This window comes from Bombus vosnesenskii, unplaced genomic scaffold (assembly GCF_011952255.1).
Source record: "Bombus vosnesenskii isolate JDL3184/JDL3185 unplaced genomic scaffold, Bvos_JDL3184-5_v1.1 scf7180000013285, whole genome shotgun sequence".
Taxonomy (NCBI): domain Eukaryota; kingdom Metazoa; phylum Arthropoda; class Insecta; order Hymenoptera; family Apidae; genus Bombus; species Bombus vosnesenskii.
This window is the reverse complement of record NW_022882938.1, coordinates 678,563-701,200: the sequence shown is the minus strand read 5'-3', so window position 1 is coordinate 701,200 and position 22,638 is coordinate 678,563. Positions and strand designations below refer to the sequence as shown.

The 22,638-nt window shown below is 41.5% G+C and overlaps 1 protein-coding gene and 1 long non-coding RNA gene across 2 annotated transcripts in view; both read left to right on the top strand.

The window, feature by feature from the left end:
• Positions 1-22,638, top strand: part of LOC117232300 — a 296,390-nt gene that overhangs the window by 207,807 nt on the left and 65,945 nt on the right. The window lies entirely within an intron of this gene.
• LOC117232173 lies at positions 204-22,417 on the top strand. Its single transcript, XR_004493077.1, has 4 exons — positions 204-215; positions 3,791-3,796; positions 11,584-11,585; positions 22,333-22,417. It is a non-coding gene; the product is annotated as an uncharacterized LOC117232173 (long non-coding RNA).

Here is a 22,638-nt window from a genome sequence, read left to right as displayed (position 1 = left end):
CTTAATATTTATGAACAGTAATATATAACTGATAGCTTGCTTATTTAATAATGACTTGCACAGCCAAGAATAATTTATCATTTATGAAATATTATTGTAATTACAAGAAAGATATTTTTCCTTGTGATTTTCATTCGATTACCAAGCACTGCAGATTCTAGAATTCAGTAAACTTCGCCTCAAATTTCTTCTCTCAATTAGCCACATTTCGTTAAGTGAAGCAAAGCTTTGTCCATTTTCCGTGGGTCGCAATGAATCGTCCGAAAATTTATGCAACAGCCAGCCAGCCACTGCGTGTTTCGTATTATGTTTGCGACACTTCGGAAGCAATAAATTCCACTGATAAGAGTAGAACGAGCAACCTCCTCTTTATTATGAATCGCTAACTTGCACCAGTTATTTTCCACGAAAACGTTATCAGAAACCACCTTAGTGCAGAATTTCTATTTTCCTTGGACGATTTCAATATAACAGTTACATAAAAAGGAAAAAGAAAAGAAGAAAAGATTCGTTATATGCAAACTGCCATGGAGATATATTCCATTATCGCAATTTAGTTCTATATTCGTTTCCGTTGCTCGAATTCGAGCAAAACACAGGGAACGGCGTAAAACGAGTCGCACGATCGAGACGAAAGTGGTCGAAATCTGCAATGCAGATTCGCGAATCGTACCGGTGTCCGATTCCATCCACCAGTTCGTTCCCTTTCGTTCCAGACACCCGGTGCTAATTGCGAAACGCGCGAGATTCGTGGCTCGATTCGCGAGCGAAACAGACTAATGGACGTAAGCGTGCGTTTAAATACCGGAACCGTATAATCTTATGTGTGTATATAGTATATCTTGATATAATACTAGGAACAATCGCTGATCTGAAAGTACAAGTTTTCTTTGTTCTGTTATTCATTACTCGGCTGCTATCGAACACTAAGTAGCAGGAAAAATTACGCGTTTCCGGCGAAGTCGCGTGATAACCTGACGTCATGATTGTTCCTTTGAATATTCCAAAGAAAAGTTCTCTTAAGCAGTGATTATCTCGAGTTAGCGGTACGTGAAATTATCGGCATATGTATGTTTATTAACCCTTTGTTTCATGGTATTGCCATAGCCGCGATAGACTTTGATCGACATGTTCTACAAAATAAAAACTGTATTCAAGATAAATTTCTCATTATAACTTCGAGTTTTGTTCCAGTTTGTAAGATAGAAATCTATTAGATACGCAAAATTTCTCCTTTATACGTTCTATACATTCGGTGTCTTCTTAAAACGTCATTTTAAATTTTACTAATCCTTTCTGTTTGCTGAAATAAAAAGAAGATCAAACTGTAAAGATCGCAGGATTGTAGAGAGATTAAATCCCAAAGTACAAAATACGATCTTCGCAATTTTGCCCTTTTCTTTCCTTTTTTTCTTTTGCTTCGGAGATATTCGATATTATGCAGAATGCAGATCCACGAACTGCTTAACATTTATTCCTTCAATTATAATTTCCATTTATTTAGAAATCGTGCGTTAATTAGTTGGACCGTTAAAGTAATTTAACCAATTCAATCGAGAGAAGGGAAAAAGATGGAGGCAAAATAGACGATCGAAGGAAGAAAAATCCTGGAACGATCCGAGAAAGTTAGATGCGGAATTCCTGTATACACGACCGAGCCCCTCGAATCGAGGCTTTCGAATGCCAGCGAGAATCAAGGGGCTATCGACGGCGGGGCTCATTTTCATAAATTATATTAATTCGCCACGCCGGGGGCAACCGGTTGATTGGGTGACACGTACTACGATCATCGGATGCTTCTTGTCTCCTCTTTCTCCCTTTGCCACGACTTTCTTTTATCTTTCTCTTCTGCCTTCTTTGAAAATTCCTCGGTGCCAACGAGGGAACAAGTTTTTATGGGATCATTAAAAACGTGAAATACGGAGTGTCAGCGGTATCGTGATTATTAGAAGTAGTCTAATCGGCATAGAGGCGTTAATTAAGAGCGACGCCCAACCCGAGTAAAATAATCTTAAGAATTTCTCCTGGAAATATGTAAAGTTTTACGTATACGCATGAAACATGCGGAAAATGATATTTCCATGGGAAATTGGAATCGAAGATTATGTAAAGTTGTACGTACAGCGATTCAATGTGTGTATTTACATGCATCTCGTGGAAAACTTTTACAGATATGTTATGCGAGTGGAGTAAAATTTGTTGAACTTTCGATGCTATTGGATATGAGATATCGTGATTGTATTAACACATTTACGCCAGGGAACGTGAATCAACGTCTTGTATTTTTCAAGCGTTGCCAACGACACACGTGAAACTACGTTTTTTTGTTTCTTCAAGCGCGGTCGCATTTTCCACTTACACACTTACCTTGCAAAATTGTGCGGCAGATGAAAGTACATGCATGCGACAGCATACCGATGTCACTGTGTTAATAAACTTTGAAACAAATCTGAAAATGTAAATGGACGATACGAGGACTCTTTGATTTGAATCAAAAGAACGTTCTCCTTGCTATAACAATATCTTTCACTAACTTGCAGTAGTGGTAAACTTGGAATAAGGAGAATAAACGACAAAACTGTAAGATTTCAAGAAAACGTCGCTGTTTTTGTCAACGTTCTAGTACCTTTCGATAGAAAACTAAATTACAAGAAAATGCTGAGAAATTCTTCGTTTATATTAGGAAATTATTCGGTTAAATAATTTTCAAGTTTGACCCAAAAAAACGTCCTTGTATTTTGATGATATTTTTCCACTAATTTCCAAGTGACGAAACACTATGAAGAGAACGAATGATGGAAGTGGAAGATTTAAATAAAATATATTTCCCTCTAGAGCAGGTTCGGGTAAGGTTCGTTATGGCGAGACCGCGAGTCACAAAATCAAGGAAATAATTACGTTCGAAGTGTGTCCCACCGCGAATCAATTAATCCTTCGTGAAGCCCGGGAACGAACTTGCGAATGAACAAACTACCGCTGATTTTTCGCGTTATTTATCCCGGCCGGAGGGACGATAAAACCGCGCAAATTGAGTTAGCGTTCGCTTTACACGTCGGACAGGCGTCACAACGCCGCCGCGTTACAACGCTCTTACGCCGTCATCTATACATTAAATGGGCAGATCGCGAGACCAAAAACGATTCTACGCGAAAATAACCGCTTTTATCTGAATGCCGTATCGCTTCTGTGATTACCTTGGTGCTGCCGCTCTTTTCCAAATCTGCACGAAAACCATTATGGACTTATTTAAAACCGACCGTGTTTCATCGATCAAAGAGAAGTTATTACGTAACAATTACAGCGAAGCTTATCGTTTTACACGCCTTCTCCTTTGTACAGTTAATCACCAAAGTGAACATTTATTGTAAAAGTGTTTCATAGATATTTTATGTGTTTCATACATTAAACGCTATAATGTGACACAGCTATAGCGATACAGTTTGAAAGAGATACAGTGGAAAAATGTGCGTATAATTTATAGAACCATTGCTACAAATATATACTTGATTTTCTGGAACTCGATTTTCTAGAAAATCAACTGGCCAACGCGATTTTGTTATCCTTGATTTTCCTCTTATTTTCAGCCATAGAATTCCTCTGACTTCGTTTGTACCACGAATTTAGACCCACGGTGTATATAACGTCTAGGGTCGAAGCGTTACATCAACGTACTTACGATTCGTAGGGACACGCTTATATACGTCGTACAATGCGGCGCGAGTCGTTCGTCTTTCGAGAGTTCGTCCTCGAGCTCCCTTTCCCCGGTTTTTTCGGCGCGCTTCTGTCGGAGCCGAAGGTGGCTCCAGCGGGGTGCTGGGTGGGAGGCACCGATTTTTATTTCACATCGCGAGAAACCAGTTTGTAAATAATGTAAATCCATAGAAAACGACCATCTGGAATCTCCACGAGCCCCCGCGCGAGTCTTTAAAAGTGGAATGGCTAGTGGGGGATCCACGAATGGATTGGGAGGTGGGGTAACAGGCAGAAACGAAGAAGAAGAAGAAGAAGACGAAGAACTGGCGATCGCCGGCTCTCGCAACTGTGGGAATTCTGCGCGTATGAAACGTTGAATCATTTTTGAAAAGGGATTCGCGGAATCTCCACGTATGATTCGCTTGAATCGTGAGCGCACAGAAAAAGCGTCCGGTTTCTACGTCGTTTTTGGAACACGAAATTGCTTCAGTTTCGTCACCGGTTTAACTCTTTTCCTGGATACCTTTTGAAATGTTTTTTTTTTTTTCAACAACACGCCGCGAAAATTTCAAGCATACATCGTTTTGTCAAACTGGCCAGCTATACAACGCTGACTGTTAAATACGCGATTCGTCGGATAAACGACTTGTGGTTAAGCGCGGTTTCACCTGTTCAACTCTGCGTGGCAAAAATGATAAATTATAAGGTACATACGTGTGTATACGACGAAGGTAGCGCGTAAATCTGCTAGTGTAGCCGGTGCTTGTAAAGGAAAGGAAAAAAATGAGTTCGAGGCAGGAGTAAATCGTGGTAAGAGAAAAAAATGGAAGAGGTATCGATATCGAAATACATAAATGAGTTTGACCCTCTTTTGTCGAGTACATATTTGCATATGCTAATGAGGCGAATGTTCAAGGAACAAAATAACGGCTCGAAAACGGACCAACTGCTCCCTCTCTCCCTCTCTCTTCGTCAGTTACGCATCTGTTTGCTATCGCAATCCAGCAATGGCGAGTACTTGCCGCTGTTAATTGCTCCCTGTTGCATGAATAATATCGATAATTGTATTTCCACAGTTTCAGAAGATGCTTTCGCGTTTGACCAATTGCAAAGGAGCTTTCGGACTAATTGAACATGCAAATTTCTATCTTTAATCCATCGTTAAATAACGCAACTTTCGATACGATTTCACGAAATTAACTTGATAAATATTTGTAAAAAATCTGTCATAACACATTAAGACCAATCAAACATCCTTTCATCATCTTCATCTCCATAAATCACCAATCACCAAGCACACAGTTATCCCATCGCCTAGAACCACCACTATCCCAATACCTGATTCGATCGGTCAGCCATCAAGTTGGCAAGTTGACCTGAGTCCGCACCACAGTGTCTCCAATCGCAGAAACGGAATAATCCCGAAGTTGTCCGTGGCCGGAAACCGGTGGTGGATTTTCATCCGCTGGCGAAAAGACCGGTTTCTCTCGTCGTGTCGGCGCACGACACCGCGCCATTGTAACCGTTCCTCGTTCTCTTCATCTGGTTCGACGATATCTTGCCTGTTCCTCCCGCCTCCTGAACCTCTCTTCTTCTTCTTCTTCTTCTCTCTCTCTCTCTTTCTATTTGCTCTGCTTTCCGTTAACGGAGGTTTCGAGAGCAAGAGCAAGAAAGAGAGAGAGAGCGAAAACAGGGTCGAAAGTATAGAACAGAGGAGAGAAAGGTAGGATAGAGAAGAAGAGGGTGGTTGAAGGAGAAAGGAGGCACGAGCAAAGGAGGAAAGAGAAGAGGAGAGAAGAGTGGCTCTCGACACGATCGCGAGATTATAGCTACACCCACGCCAGGAGATAATAGATAGTAATTGCAGGGTTGTCCGGTCGGGCTCGGAATCGGCTCGACAGATCGATCGCCTCGAACAGTAAAGAGGGAGATAATGATGCGGCCAAGGAAGAAATCGTTCTCACATTATTTTCTCGCGGCGGCGCAACCATCGCCGCCATTATTATTATTATCATTACTATTATTATTATTATTATTATACATATGCATGTGTACGCGCGCAGTTGAAGCCGATGGTTGAAACTCTCGTGATGGCGATCGATCGAAAATCGAAACGGAATTCCACTCTTGTTTGATGTGCTACAGGATAGATTTTCGCAATGGTGTACGGTGTTGTTTCTCTGCTTCTAAACTGTTATTCTGAGATTCGGAGTATACAGTTAGTTTTAAGGATTTCGTATCGTTGCTTTGAGAGACACTGTGCATAACGAGTTATGCACTCTGTTTCGTATTTACTTGGTAACAGAGGCTTCCGGCTTTTTTCTTTCGACAGTTTGATCTGAAAACGTGTAGCAGAGCTTGAGAGTTTTAACTGGTGGTGCTTTTTGCGGTACGAAAGTTGCAGCTAAAATTAGAGAGTTAAGTGGTGTTTTTGTAAGGGTGAACTGGCTCGTCGTACCACGGTTTGATTAATGAGTGAACAAATTGGGATCGTTAAATATCGGCTAGAGGAGAGGAAACGTTGCGAGGTAATGAAGACGATACGGGCCGTTTTCCTTTATTGGCAGTTACTTTCCGCATATTGGAAACAATAACACTAACACCCGGAAACGCTAAGATAACGAGTAATTGCCATTCTGAAACAAACGGCCATTTTCAATGGAGAAATGAGTCGATTATCGCGTATTTCGTCTCGCTACACCTGTTAACGATAACAAGCGTCGATAAGTCAACTTATGCTTGGGTCGATTACGTCGTCGATCGACGATTCTACGTAGGAAGATCATAGGGAAGAATTTTCTTGAAAAAGGTCATACTCGTCGCTAACCTTTGCCTGTATCGTCTGAATATATCAAAGAAGGATTATATTAAATGCTATAAGATTAAATTACATATTGACATATGTTCTAAAATATGGAATTCTTGAAATCCATTGTCTACAAGATGTTCCAGAATATCCAACGAAATTTTACCTCTTTGCACTTGCAGACCATTTTAATATTTTTCCCCAGCGACTCGCGGTGATTAAGTCCAAATTCATGGGAGAAATACACGAGTGCAAGGGTGTCTGCTTCGGAAAACGACGGATAATCGCGAAAGAAATTAGATCGTTCGAGGAATTCGTTGTTGCGCTGGGGGCAAGCGAATTATTTCGTACCGCGGCTCGTAAACACGCGACTGCACGTCAACGCGATGGCAAATTATTATTTATCGTCCGATCTAAAGGCGCGAAGCCCAAATCGACTAACGGAACGAACGCGACGCGGTCAATAAATTTCGGTTTAGCTGGCCCGATCTCGTTCGCCGCCGATTGTAAATCGCCCACGCTGCCCACTCCATCGATACCCCGCGCGATTAAAGATACTGCGAACAGATACGGCTAAGACGTTTTTACCGTGACCGAACCATTGTGTTACTTTCTAGGTTTTCTCTTGATATCTCTGCACGTGCAACCTTCGCGAATAATGGACCTGAATTCGTCGTGTTGATAGCGTAATGGCGAATTAACGGCGATGTTTGACAAAATACCTATAGAACGTCGAGAGGATACTTGTGAGTAAGGTGGAAATCTGGCATTTCGGTTCTATTTCTAGAATTTCAAGGCTGTGAAATGTATTTACAACGCTCGAACGAGGAAGTACCTTTATGTATAAACTTTCTTTAGTATCACGTGTCAGGTTTGATATCTGTTGAAGATCGTCAAATCTATTCTTCAAGGAAGGATATTTAACACTAAACCTTCCTATTAACGAACAAACTTGCGCCGTTCTCTTTTTCGTTTCATTTCGTCATTCTTCGTTCTCACGCCATCGATTTGACATTCTCGCGCTCGTCGATCCCTTGCCCGCGTCACCCTCTCCCTTTCGCCACAGCGTCTCTTTATCACTGCACCCTTGCGACACGAACGACGTTACGAGGGCGATACCAAGCGACGCGACGCCGCGATACCTGCACGACCATCTCTTTGTTCCAGCGTGTCCGCCATTGTACCGTTTCCCGTTTGCCAGACTATCGCGATAAACAGCCGGAAAAGCCACGATGAATGACGCGCCACGCTGTAACCGTCGCGGCTCGCGACTTTCGCGCATCGATACCTCGAGATCCGTGTTTTCCAACGCTCTACCGATGGTGTCCAGTCTCGTTGGTTACGAACGGTGAACATCGTGTTACGCTTGGATATTGGAATACAGTTCATTGATAAACGAATTTTTGAATTATGTTGTCCGACTCCAGGAGAATTCAATGTATCAGTTAAAAGTATCAGGAAATTAATTGAAACAAAGAGATGTAAACTGTGTATTACGAGGTTTATAGTTTCGGAGTAGCTGATTTTTATTTTCAAGCTTCTGGACACTTTTGTTCAAATGTTGGGCCACTTCGTGGTCCTATTAATCTAATGATTAATGATCTTTATCAGAATTATATGATCGTGTAGTACAACGATACAGAATACACAACGAAAATTTCGATAGGTCACTTGCGAAATTTATAGAAAAATAGAGAATGTGAGATTATGAAACCCATAATTTTTTCGATTTCAATATTATTAAAAAAATTGTAAATGAGTCAATGAACTTTTTCTCTATACAATCTTGCTTTAAGTATAATGATAAAACGTTATCATTATAGAGCAAAGAGTTATATACTCGTGAGTATTGTAATAATAATTATAATAATAATAATAATAATAATAACAACAACAACAATAATAATAAAAATGTAAATGTAATAATATTATTAGGAAAATTGTAAATGAGTCAATGACCTTTTTCTCTATAAAATCTTGCTTTAAGTATAATGATAAAATGTCACCCATAAACGACTTGTAATCGAATTGCATACTAAAGAGTTATATACTCGTGAGTATTGTAATAATAATAATGATAATAATAATAACAACAATAATAATAAAAATGTAAATGTAATAATATTATTAGGAAAATTGTAAATGAGTCAATGACCTTTTTCTCTATAAAATCTTGCTTTAAGTATAATGATAAAATGTCACCCATAAACGACTTGTAATCGAATTGCATACTAAAGAGTTATATACTCGTGAGTATTGTAATAATAATAATGATAATAATAATAACAACAATAATAATAAAAATGTAAATGTAATAATATTATTAGGAAAATTGTAAATGAGTCAATGACCTTTTTCTCTATACAATCTTGCTTTAAGTACAATGATAAAACGTTGTGACCCATAAACGACTTGTAACCGAATTGCATACTAAAGAGTTATATACTCGTGAGATTTGTAATAATAATAATAATGATAATAATGATAACAACAATAATAATAATAATGTATAGTACCAACGAATGACGTATACAACTGGCAAAAATAAGAAGAATATTTACAATAGACTAGTAGTTTCTCAAAGAATTCTTGCTCATCCCTATTGTTAGCAATCGATGGAAGTTAATTTCCATTCATATACGTATCAGTAATAAAACGACAATATGCGTATAAGTATTAGAAATTTAAATTGAATTCCTTAAATAAATACCTAGATACGTTTCTGCGAGGAATTTTCGATGCTCTCCCGTAAATGGAATAATTCGTAGATCCGGAATTTAGATCCGGGATCGCAAAGTCATGCGCGCATACATACGCCGGTCCTTTGGGCTTCGTATCTCGCGTTGCACAAATATGTATCCTGGGTCTAATAAGCCCAATTAGGCTAATATAGCCAGTAATTAATATAAATACCAGCGTACGGATATAAAATTTAAACCCGTATGCTAAACTGGAGCTACGCGTCGTGCACTAATCACCACGCTGTGATATCAACCGTGAAATTATTCAGCAATATTAATATTGTATAACAATTATTCGTTCTATCTGTTTCACGTTTTCAATTAAAATCAACTCTTAAAAAATCAACCGACCAATCAAAACATACTGTATTATAATCGTTTAATAAAAATATAACAATTGTTTTTAATATTTTCTCATCATTATGATAAAACTTCCAGATGCCTTCATTATCGTACACTTGACAAACGTTTTTGTAAACTTGAACGCATTCGCAAGCTCGTACAACGATGTATATGAATTTTAATCACGAATACCTTCGCGCTTCGATTGTTTGCGAAAAGGAAACAAAGATCCACTTGTGTATTTTTGAGATACGTCGGCTGTAGCTATTATATCAAATAATCTTCTATCTAATATCATCGCAATTCATTTAAAAGAACGATCTTGTTAGTAAATGAAGTAAGTATCTGTCATCTAATAGAAAAAAAAAAATAGAACAAATCATCATAGGTAACGAATAAAATAATGTCGAATTAAAAGACGCGTTAACTGACTGAGCTTGCAGCAGTTTTAGCAGAGTAAACGTCGGTATAGTAACGTGTATTTATGCGATACTAATTGGATAGGTGACGTGGAAAAGAAAGAAAGAAAATTTGTACGAAATGAAATCCGCGACATAGCATAAGTTGAGCGAATATCGCTGTGGAGATAATTCGAGCTACGTAACAGAGAGGTTGCTGGTACACTTGTCGCGGGTTTTGCGTGCCCTCCCTCGCCGATGATACAATAAGGTACAGTCAAGGCTGTCAGCCGCACTCTCGTCGACTAAACAGAAGCGTATTAAGGCTGTCAAACGCATTTTCATCGACCGGCTGAAAGAATACTCGAAATATTTGAAGTATTTTCCAATCAGACTGGCCCGTCGCTCTTACGAACGTATCGTTCCTCGTTTCTCGTTAACGGATCGCGATCGATACTTCCGACTCCCGACGAAAAATCTAACGGAAATTTTTTTCCCAGGGACCTGCCTTTTCCAACGGGATTGCGCGTTAGAATATGATACCCGGAAATTACAATTCGAATTTCAACTTTTTCCTTTTTCTTTTTCCCTAGTAGATTGGAAAAATGTGTAACGAGAATGGGTTTTTTACTACGTAAGTGTACAGATTTCGAAAGAGAGTTTGTTTTTCCATGGAAATTGACATTGGATGAAAAATACGAACGGCAGGAAGAGAATCCTACTAAATAGCACACGGACACCGATTTATTTGATAACAATGAGACGTTCGTCTCGATAAGACGAGGATAAGACGACGATATTTTAATGCGCTGTGACGTTACAGCGGAAGTTTCAAATCGATGGAAATGCAGTTTTTAGAGATCCAACAGAAAATGAGTTTACTAACGAACATCGTTAAAGAGACGATCTCTAAATCTTCAAAATACCCATTTAATAGAATGTTCTCAAATTCCTCGCTACGTAAGAATTTAAACGAGCCCAATTCCAAGAACACCTACTTAGGGGCCATTTCGAAGGACCTAACACAGAACAGATTCCGAAACATTCGACTTCTGTTCTTCGCGAACCCGCTTCATAAGAAAAGCATACTTCACTCGTTGACGAAGTGAAAGAATTCTAGAATAGCGAAGTTGAATCAATTCAGTTTCTAAAAGCACTCATCTGGTGCCACAAATACTCGCTAAAATCGCGTAAACTGCGAAACGAAAGGGTATTTCAGTGTTTCAAGTTCCCTATCGCGAAGAAACGAGGTTCGAGCCTTTAATTACTCGGCGGGTGAACCGTGACAGAGGAACGACTTCTCGTCCCCTTGTAACCGGTCGACCGGTTGTTTTAGCAACAATTTAAACTCATAACGTTGCAATGTAGCCTCTCTCGTTGCTTTGGACGTGTCCGTACGCGGAGGCTTTGCCATAATTACTCGACCGGTAATACAGAACGGCCCTTGAGTGGCAGCTCATATTACTCGCCTAACCCGCGTGAAAACTAACCCCTTGGGGAATGAGCTGGAATGGGAATTACCATGGCTCGTGGACGCGCCGAAGCGGAGGGGAACTCGCGCAGCCGGGGGTCCAAGGGTGTAACGAACAACGGAGGAAAAAAGAAGTCGATGCTCGGCCTTTTCGACGGTCTTCTCGTCCGCTAACGTTCCAACGGTTTCTCCGTTTGCTCCACCGAAATGGCAAAATAAACTGCGAATTATAATTCGAGAGCGTTGCTTTTTTGATCGAGAATGTTGTGCTTGAAACGTTGAGATGAATTTAATACGAAGATACGATGTTGATTTTTTGCGACGACGTTAATTAATACTTTTGTCTATGCGTACGTATTGGATATTAGATATTAGAGTAATTGCCGATCTCATACAGAACATAATAATCGATCCATATTGTCAAGGAAACAATTAACTCACCAAAATTATATTAATACTAAATTAAGTTATGGAATAATTTGTAACGGTAATTTGCAAGAGTTATATGGAAATAACAAATTAGCAATTACATATTTGTGTCAGTCAATCAATCCTCTGATTTAAACAACACGAAGAAATTTCTAGATGAATTAATTAGGAAATTCATGAAATCATTTATGAAACATACGAGATCTAACGATAAATACAGAGAAAGAAAAATGTAAATAACAAAGAGACTCGATTTTGTTATTTATTATTGATTTCGATCATAACGTAGAATATATAAATTCTTTATTAAATGTACTGATTCTTGTGAACAGAATAGTATAAAGTTAAAGATCTACATAGTTCACGTTCACACTTAAACGTGAGAATCGATTAGGTTCGCGGATTCTAATAAATTAATGCGAACCCTATCAAGGAAATGGAAGTAGAATCGAGTCGGGCGACTTTCGCAAGGCGTTCTGCAGTGACGCGTGCGATCTTCCGATTTTGCGAGGGCTGCAACCGCATGGTGCAATAAATCGCGGGTTGGCCGGAGATTACGCGGCAAACGTAATTCTTGTTTGTAGTAGATAAGATAGGAAACTCGATGAGGTGAGGAGACCTAGAAAGAGAGGAGAGAGAGGGAGAGAGAGAGAGAGAGACAGTATGAGAGCGCGCTCGAAACGGCAGAAGGTGGCGGAAGGGGAGCTTACGCCTCTATCGGCGCGGCTTATCTCAGGAAGTTGTCAGCCAGGACGTCGGGGCAGCCCGTTTAAGGCCGAGGGCCTGTTTAACGTGCAAACTTCTTCTCGGAAACCTGAAAAGTCGCGTCCTTACGTCGCGCCCAAAAGTCTCTCGGGCTTCAAGAACCGAGGAACCGAAGCGATAACACGGAACGATCGTTTTGGGAACTGCGACGAACAGTTCTGACACGTTTTGCTCTACGTGACTCAACAGGTCTCTAGTCTTTATTGTAGAGAACGATGTCTTGTTGTCTTCTCTTCGTCCTTCTCCATGCTTTTCCATCGATCGAATGTCACTTTATGCCGTCTTCACCGTCACGAGATTGAGAACGGACAATCGTAGATTTTATAATAAAAATTACCCTTGTCTTTGTCTTTTGCCAGATGTGCGAAAGAATACGCTAGCATCTAATTCCTGTCGAATGAATTTCAATTTTTGTAACAAATTTGTTATCGTATTAAGCAATTATTGTAAGTTTAATTTTCATTCGATGATAAGTCAGAGGATAAATCAATGGAAGAATTATTGATTCATAGTTTGGAGACATTGGAGATCTCGTAGAGTTTTACTTCTTGAGGGATTTTGAGGTGCGGTATGTTTGACAGTCGAATGGCTTTCTGAAGAACTCGACTTTCGTTAAAGACCCCGTTTGATCGAGTGTCCAGCTCATCGACAAGAAGTGACTGCAAAGGAGACGTTAAAAGACGCGTGTTCTCGAGTATCGACGTCGTGACACGATACTGTCGCATTTAAACGACGAAGAAAAAGCGAATTTGCTGGCTTACAGCGTGAAAAACAGTGGACAAGTATATCGATAGCTCTCTCAATTGACGTCAAACTTCGTCGTGGCAGCGTGGAAAAACGCTGCTGGCTAGATCCAATCGCGGATGTAATTAACGAAATCCGCTTATAAGATCAGCTCGAGAATCCAGTGTAATTACACGACTCATATTCAAAAAAGAACGACTTTCGACTATCTGGTAGGCCTTGTGGGGGATTTAGGGAAGCGAGGAAACAAGCAGCTTGGCAGAGACAAAGCGACCATAGAAAGGTGGACAGAGGTCGAACAGAGAACGCGAGAGAAGTTAAAGGGTTTGATCGAGGGAAGAAAAAGCAGAAGAAGAACGGAACGAGCTGAACAAGAAAGGGAGAAGAATAAGCAGAAAGAGGCTGAGCAGAAGACTTGGCTTGACTCGGTGGAGAAGGGGCAGGAGTAGAATGTGAAGGAAGAGAAAAAAGGACGAAGAAGAAGGAAGAAGAAGGCAGAAGAAAGAGAGTGAGGTCGCGGAAGGTTCTCCGTCGAGGTGGGGGAGTAAGTTGTTGGAAGAAGGGTTTGAGGCGAGTCACCGAGCCTAACCGTGCACCACTCGAACTCGAACTCAAACAACTTTAAGCCGTGTGTACTCGCGCAAACAAAACAGCGCACTAATTGCTTACGTCACTCGGCAAGTCAATGGACTTCTTGACTGAGAGAAGCTCTCTCTCTCTCTCTCTCTCTCTGTCTCTCTTTCTGTTTCTGCACTCTGACTCATAGAACGAGTCCCAGGCCGCGGTGCTGCACCGCCGGTGTCGAGCTGCACCTCAGCTTTCAATTAAATCACGTCCACGCACTGTTTACTTCGCATAAACGCACCACGAGGACTGCCTTATACATATATACACCGGCGCGGCGACCGGGATCGCGTTAATGACGATGACAACCACACGAACACGCTCGTAGAAAAAGTTACGCGAGATGTCTTCTCAAGACCGATCGTCGTTAATACGACGCGACGCAAGGAATGGGTTTTTCGTCCTTGATCAGGTGGCTGATCGATCCCATCACGCGGTTTAAATATAATTAGAGGCCATTAAGCCGGATAACACGTCCCCTTTTTCCTATCGCGAATCTTTTCCCCTTCTTTTTGCGCCGACACGATCCGGCGCAATCGTAAGACGAAAATTAGACCGTTAATGACTTCATTTTCACGAACCATGGTTCAGTTCTCTTTCGCCTGGTTGATGAACAACGCGTCGCGATCAGATTGAAATTACAGAGAGACCGAATGGGCTTATTCCTTTCTGAGCGATAATGACGCCAACCGGGTCCGTGTACGGACTCTATTAATGTTCCCTGTCATCGATCTTATTTTCTTGCCTTACCGGTAATCGTGGCTATTCTATCTCGACTACTGATATTAATACACACAAGGAAGATGACTCGAGGTTCGTCGACACGGTGTGTAGGCAAAGGCCACCGTGTATCGCGATGGACGATCCGAGGTTTCGCAAAAACGCGCCGCTTCGATAGCCGCGTGACTTCGCGGAGAACTTCTACGCCCGCAAAAACTTGGAGCTCCGCTTTCAGACATTAACGATCTGCTGATCGAGGAACAATCTTGATACGAAAGATCCATTGCAGTGATCATATCGTTTGCCCTGTTTGATTAGTACTATTTCTTCGTAGTAATACAAATGTATGTGTGCCTCTGTCTTCTTTACTATTCTCTCGTGGAAATTATGCATTCGTGTGTTTGTAGGTAGCTTCTTAATTTCATTATCGTGTTTGTCACTGATTGTTTCACCCTCTTTACTTTCTGTCAACAATTACGCTTATATTATTATTCAACACATTGTGCTTCAATAGATCGAATAAATAATTATAATCAATAATAACTAACTGAAAGATAACTAAACTTTTCCCGTGAAATTGCTCCTACTATTAACGTACTATACCTTCTTTACAAAAACACCAGGAACAATGTGTTTTTGTTACCAACAGTTGACAAAAATCCTGACAAATGGTCAGAAAATCTCCGATTAGGTTTCGTGATTTAAGCAACTTTACTTTTGTTAAAGTTTGAATTTCCTCAGTCGCATTCATAAAGATATGAAACAGCAGGAACATACCGCTCTATCTTCCTCAAAGATGATAATCCGTTAAACCATTGGAACTTTTGCTTTCTCCGCGACGAATATCCCCGGACAGGTCGTACTCAGAATTCGTACAGCTCAGCAGGTGGTTAGAACACCAGAGCAGGGATCCTGGCGGACGAAAAGCATCCAATTGATTCGAGTATCGCTGGAAGACGCGATCCCAGTCCCAAATGACCGAACGTTAACGGGAACAGACGGAAATACGGGTCATCTGAAGGATCGTGGCCGCTAAGAAGCTCGAGGCTGGCCGAGTTGCATAAGGCCAAGAGTCGAGGAGCGTATTCAACCGTGCAGCACATATCCCCCGCGGTATGCAAGCCTAGCAAGGGGCTATACAAGCTATCTTAGATCGAACGGAGTCCAATTACCGACGTTATTAATTAATCCTCTACCCTTGCCGGTCGGTCCATCGTCTCTCGCTTCCATTCTCAACCCCATCGTCGTCCGTCTGTCCGCCAGAGATACCTGCCAGAGATATCCCCTCCAGCGCCGCGTGCTTCGGGTTACTCCATTACACACCGTGGCTCGGCCTTCGAAAGCTCGAAGGTCCTTTAAACACGTGCTTCGCAACCTGGCCGCCATTATTATCTGGCCGATGAATTTTCTTCGATTGAATGTTATGAAGACGTGGGTAGGCGTGGTCTGCCAGGATATCAGCCGAGTGAGATTTAATTGTGACGGATGGTGGCAATTTTCTAGTTGTTGCGGAATCTGCCAGGAAGTTGTTAAGAAAATGTGCAAGTCGTTTTGGGTTTCGATAGATGATGGATGAGCGAAGATAAGGGAGCTGTGTGGTCCAGTAAGTGTAGCTTTGTGAGCTAATTGGATGCGTCTGTGATATCATGTAGAAAGCTAATGAAGTATCAAACATGATTTTATTAACCCATTTTATTGTCGCTTATTGGGAGTCTTTTGTTCGCAGGCTAGTTTCGATATAACTATTGTTAATCATTATATATAGCATGATCTTAATTTACAGTCAAATAGTCAACTATCAAGTTTTTGATAGTTTACGCAAAGAGGATTAAAAAGATCGTAGAGCAAGGAAGTTTCTACGTAATAAGCAATCGAAGGCGCGAATATTGCTTCGAGTTCGGCTCCGCTGTTTCTCTCAACAAAATGCTACGTTATTATACCCCTTGTACGCCAATGGTTATTGAAAAATCTCGAATGATCCGAAGTCAAGGTCAGCCGAGGTTATAAGCGAACGCGAAGTGATGATTGGCTGAGATACAAGCCGCGTTATAATATCGAGCGTGGTTATTTCTTCGGGATCAAAAATGTCCAATTACAATAACAAATTTTTTAAGATCGTGCTAAAATCGTGTTAAACGCTCTAAGCGCACGAAACATTACGCGAAAGCGTAAGGAATCTTGCAGCTACCTTCCTGAAACAAGTCCATCGTCAAAAATTCGACCAGGTATCGTCACAGTTGACTTCACCGCGGCCACGAGGGAATTGTTTACCTCGTCGGTCCGAGATCTTTATTAACTTTTTGCCTGGCACCCGATGGATCTCGATCCGTCCGGTTACATACGCCGGGCCAACGATCGCCCAGCGAAAGCTTCTGCTCGAACATGACACTTTCTTGCCTACGGTCTTCTGCTTATCGTCGTTTGATATCTGCCGCGTTTTGCGCGCCGAAACCTGTCCACCCTGTTGGTCTAACGGTAACGGGCCTCTTTTTTTCTCCGTGTTGCTCGCGATCGCGATAACCAGCCGTGTTTTTCGACGTAGCCCGACGAAAACGACGAGTCGCGTTCGCCTCACGGTTGACAAATCGAGTCCAGCCGAGTTCGATTTGAAGGAATCGAAGGAGGAAAGTCTCGTTTCTCCAGAGTCTGCGAAGAAGAAGGGACGGTTTTGTCGCCACGGATCGGTTTTCTCTCTTCCTTTCTTTCTCTTGGTTAGAAACGTCCGTGAAATAACAACGAGGGACGATGAGCCACGGTGAAACGAAGATGATCGTGGAAAAGGGAGATAGAGAAGGGGTTAGAAGGAGAAGTTAGAGAGAAGCTAGTCGCTTTACCAGGCTGGTTTTTTGCTCGCGGCTGTCTGATTGGTGTTTTTGCTTCGAGCTCGAGATCCGATCGAGTCAGCACGGCTAAGGCGAGCCGAGAGGCTGCGCGGTGTCAGTCAATTACGCCTTAACAATAGGGTTACGTTTCAATTACATCGACCAGAAATTGGGTAGATCGGCCGCGAGAAGTGGGGCGTATGCCTCGCGTGAACCCTACCAGGAGATATAGGAAGGGAGCCCCGTGTGAGAGTGTTCTTCCTATTAGATACTGCTATTGCTACCTTTAGGCTTCTACTACTATGGTCGTATTACGATAAATCGAACTCTGTTATTTGTTAATCGTTCTCTGATCAATTTTAATATCTCTTCTCCAAATTTTCATTACATCGTCGGTCGTATCTATTCGAACCTCGTAAATCGATTTCTTAGTACACTTTTGTACGAGATGCCTGGTCAGAAACAAAATACAGAAAGATATTCATGCTATATACGGCACGGTATCCGTGTAAAATCGTAGAAGAGAAGCTTATAACCCTCAAGCTGTATCTTGACAATTTACTAATACCATTACTCGGTAAATTACTATGTAAAGGGTTTTTGCACACGTATCTTCATGTGAAAGCACTGTTACTCATCTTCCTCTAAACAATTCTTCCTGATTCATGCACAACAGAGAGACCTTACAACGAATCGTGTGACACGTATTAATCCAAATTCATATAGCCTGGTCCCTTTGTATCTTGTGTTTCACGCCGAGCCAATCGGCGAACCGTGACCTTCGATTAAAACCGTGAACGATCGAGCGTCTCTTAATTGATAGGCGCATCGTGGAATGCACAAAGGCCAGTCTTCTCGTCTCTTCGCCAGGCAACAATACCGCGTAACGAGTCGAATTTGAAAAAGACGGTACCGAGGTGCGGACTACCGCAAGACCGCCGAACTCCGGGTGAAGCTCGATCGATCGAAAAAAATGGCGTGGCATGACGTGCCGCGTTGCGTGGGCCCGGAGATAAGGCCTCTCGAGGCCTTCTGCCGGGAGTGGTGCGACCCATAAGATGCTCGGAGTCGTCGAACCGGCAACGCCGAGAGGCTCTGTGGTCCCGCAGTCTCTCAGGTAAGGAGAAAAAGGGAGAAAAAAGGCAGGACGGTGGCGAGGAGCGAGGGGGGAATCGCCCCCTAGAATGTCCTTTGTCGCGGCCCCCTCCTCCGCCGCCTGCGTCCACCCTCTCCTCAGCGACGAGTCGAGTCCTAAGGCCCCGAACACGGAGCCCTTCACGTGCGTGGAATGCGTGCTTCTCTACCAGCCGTGCCTCCTGTTGACGAACCATTTTTGTATGTTTCCGTTCGATAAGTGGTTCCTTTTTATTTTTCATTTTTTAGTTGATGAATTGGGATTATGGAAAGGATTGGGATTGGGTGTGTGGAAAGGAAGGTTGTTTGTTAATGGGAGGTTGTGAGAATGATATGGTTATGTAATTGAAAAATTATACAGTGAAGTTAGGTTTTATATTCTTGAATATGCACGAATTTCTTCTGATATTTCTTGGGACAATGTGTGTTTTCTCTATTTGGAGTCTAAATCGAAGGTCGTCGATCAACTCTCTGACCGTGGAATAAGATGACGACGAATTTACAACGGACTATCTTAACGGTGTCATTGAAGTGGTATTATGTAAAAATGATCAGTTTCAAAGTCAATGTTAATTTTTCTAAAAGCACTTGCTTAGTTTCAGTAATTGTAGAGACAAATATCTGTGATCCATCATTTTGATAGATCTGGTAGTTCTAGTCTCCTCGATGAAAGTCTACGTGTATTTTGCCAAATCGATAATCCGTCAGTTTTATGGATTTGATCATTCTGATATTATAATGTTCTCCGAACTAACCCCCAAAGATGATATAGTAGATTAACTTGAGCTAGTACATCATCTTCAGGTCAAGTAGATAATCGTTAGAGATCAAAGTATATAATAGCTGTAAATAATAATACCATTGCTCTCAGTATGTATTCGGATGGAAAAAATCCACTCCGAACCTACTTTCCCAACTGTCCTCACGTTTCCCTGAATGACGTTCGATTCTCTCAAATTCGGCCGTCGATCGGGCTCGTTATACGAGATCTAGGAATCTTGATCGCGTGTCCGGTGCATCGGAAGCCTGGTGAAGAGGGATTATTGAGAAGAGGGAAGACGGAGGGTGGGAAAAAGGGGGCAGAGGGTGGGCTGGTATATACGAAAGCATCGTCCGAACTGTCGAATCGAATATCTGGGTAATAGCTTTCTGGGTCTCCCGCTGCCAGGAACACGGACCCATCTACGGCGAGCTTAAATTAAGGGTGGACCTTTCATTTTCTTAAAATATTAAATCATCGTGGCTTGGTGTCGCAGCGGGGCTGCCAGGCACGGGCCCCAGAGGATCCGAAGAACGAGGCCCAGGGTCCGTGGAGGAATTAAAATTCATTGGTCTCAGAAACCCATGTCACCGGTCGAGTGCCATCGTAAATACCTGAGTCTCTCTTTTCTCCGTTGAGCGAGGTCACTGTAAAAATTATGCTTCCACGATTCACCAAGGCCAAGGGCCGATGATCTCCTCCACCGCTACCATGCTACTCATATACAGTACCAAGATAATCGAATTTTGTAAAGGAAAATGTGCTTGGTTGGTTGAAGAAGCGAGCCTCTTAAATTGATCACTTTTTATTCATTTTATCGCATGAGTACATTCTTACGAAACAAATATATCTTGCTTCTTACTTGTACGAAGCAGAAGCAAGAGAATGGCGTAAATAATGGTAAATGAAAAAGATAATATTTCTAACACGATCGTTTTTCTTACGTTTTCCATACTTTTTAATTCATGAAATCGATCGATATATAGCTTCTATACGGTTCAAATATCGCATCTTCTCTCAGACGAATTATATTACAAACGACAATAGCGGAAGTAATAGAGACGAAATGTTGTATGTTAAATTTATTCATTTTTCAGGATACGTTAAAACATCTGAAGCTTCCTGCGTCTTCTATCTTTTAAAAAAGTCACAGTACAGTAGAATCTCGATTATCCGGCGTACTCGATAATCAATCGTGTGGGATAATTGGACTATACATACGAGACGATAAAAACGAAAAAGCTAATTAAAAAAATCATCGTGGATAATATACTAATGCGATTTATTAACAAAAATAAAATGTGAATTCCTTCAGTTTCTTCATCTGTTACTGTCGGATGAATGCGACGGTAATTTCTTCGTTTGCGCGAAATAAGATTCGCGACGATCGCTGAAGAATAATCACAGCGAACGTGCATTTTTCCATTTGGTTAATCGGAACTGTACTGTGTACGGATCAAGTGTTTTAAATTAGACAGAGAAAATTAGACGACACGAATGAAATGATAAAACTTCTATTTTTTGTAGTTTTAACTAAGCGAGACAGTTCATAGATAAATTACTCGCAAATAAATTACACGTACACTCCATATCGAAATATTTTATCACGCAAGTTAATAAATCACACTGTAGATACGAGTAAAAAGGCTGCGCATCGTATCTCGTTATCGCGTTGTATCGACTTGGACTTAGCACTGTACCATTAACTCAATTATTTCGCGCCACAACATCTTCGCACATTATAAGCCCGTTGCAAGAACAGACACCCTCGCGCTTCTTCTACCTCCTCGCCCATTCATATCCACTTACTTTTAATAAATCCCCATACGAAATACTCTCTGCCGGTCGGAATCCGCGAGTATTTCCATGCAAACGATCTGTTTCGCCCTCGACGCTGCTCATTACGGCGTACAATAAATCGAGATTAAGCGTATAATTGTAGGCTCGCGTACGAACGCCAGAGGATGGGTTGCGGACGCGCAGGTGCGAACCACGATTTCCTGTTAATCTTATTCCAATGGCTATGGAGCGTCCCTCGGTGAAACACGCCTGCAGCCGCGATCTGAACCCCCTTTAAATCGCACGGCAGATTCGTTAGAAGTCGGGGCGCATTAGTCGCCCCTTTTAGCCCGTTTCCAGCGTCGTCGATACGATCTTTCAGGGCGAGCAACACGAGAAACGAGGCGGAGGCGCGCGACTGCTTTGCATTTGCCGCGTGAGATTTTCATCTGTGTTTTCTCGGAACGCCACGACGAATAAACGCGCCTGAACGAGTCGTTGAAAAACCGTAAACAGCGAAGGAAACGGTGAACCGATCGCTACGACTATCGGCGACCCCTTTGCCTTCCTTGGCCGGTGAAATTGCTGCTGATCGGAATTTCGGTGAAATATATCAGGAAATTATGGTCGAAAGTGGAGCGCTTACGGTATTATCGCGGTGTGTAATATACACAATTACACAAGTATACGACAATTTTCGTAACGTTTCTAGACACTTTTTACGAATACGGTTTGTCACGTCCCGCGCCCCGCGCGTTCCGTAACGCGAAAGTAAACTTGATAATTTCTTTCAAATCAAGGTAATTTAAAACGTTTATTTGAAACCGTGTTTACGGTATTTGAAGTGAAAGGCAGTTAAAGCCGCTAAAAGCTATATCTTGCAAAAACTTATCTAACTATGTTTTTATAACGATATTAAGACAATTTAAATTGTAAAAAAAGTCGGCAGTTTGAACAAACGTTGGGGATCTTCCCAAACATTTTCAAAAGAAAGACCCCGACGTTTTTTCATCTCCAACAGATATAAATAAATGTAGCGACTCAGAGAAGTCAGTAACAATAATTACTGTTCGTCAACTGAATAATTACCATTCGAAGAGTTAGTTATCATTTTGTCAACCGAAGAATTTTATATCCGTCGGTCTGTCAGTCAATTGTCAATATCGAAATCGAGTAAGATTTGAATAAATCATTATATATATTGTTAATTTACTGTCGAACAACTTTAATCCTCTCCCGTGTCAGTATTCCCACACATATCAGGTTAGCCGAAAGTGGAACTTACTGCCAGTTGCATTAAACGTTAGTTAACGCTACCTTCTCGTCGGCAGCTAACGTAACACGGTTAACAAAAATTTGTGTGATACATTTTGTCTATGCCAAACACTCGCTTATTGTACGTAATTACAT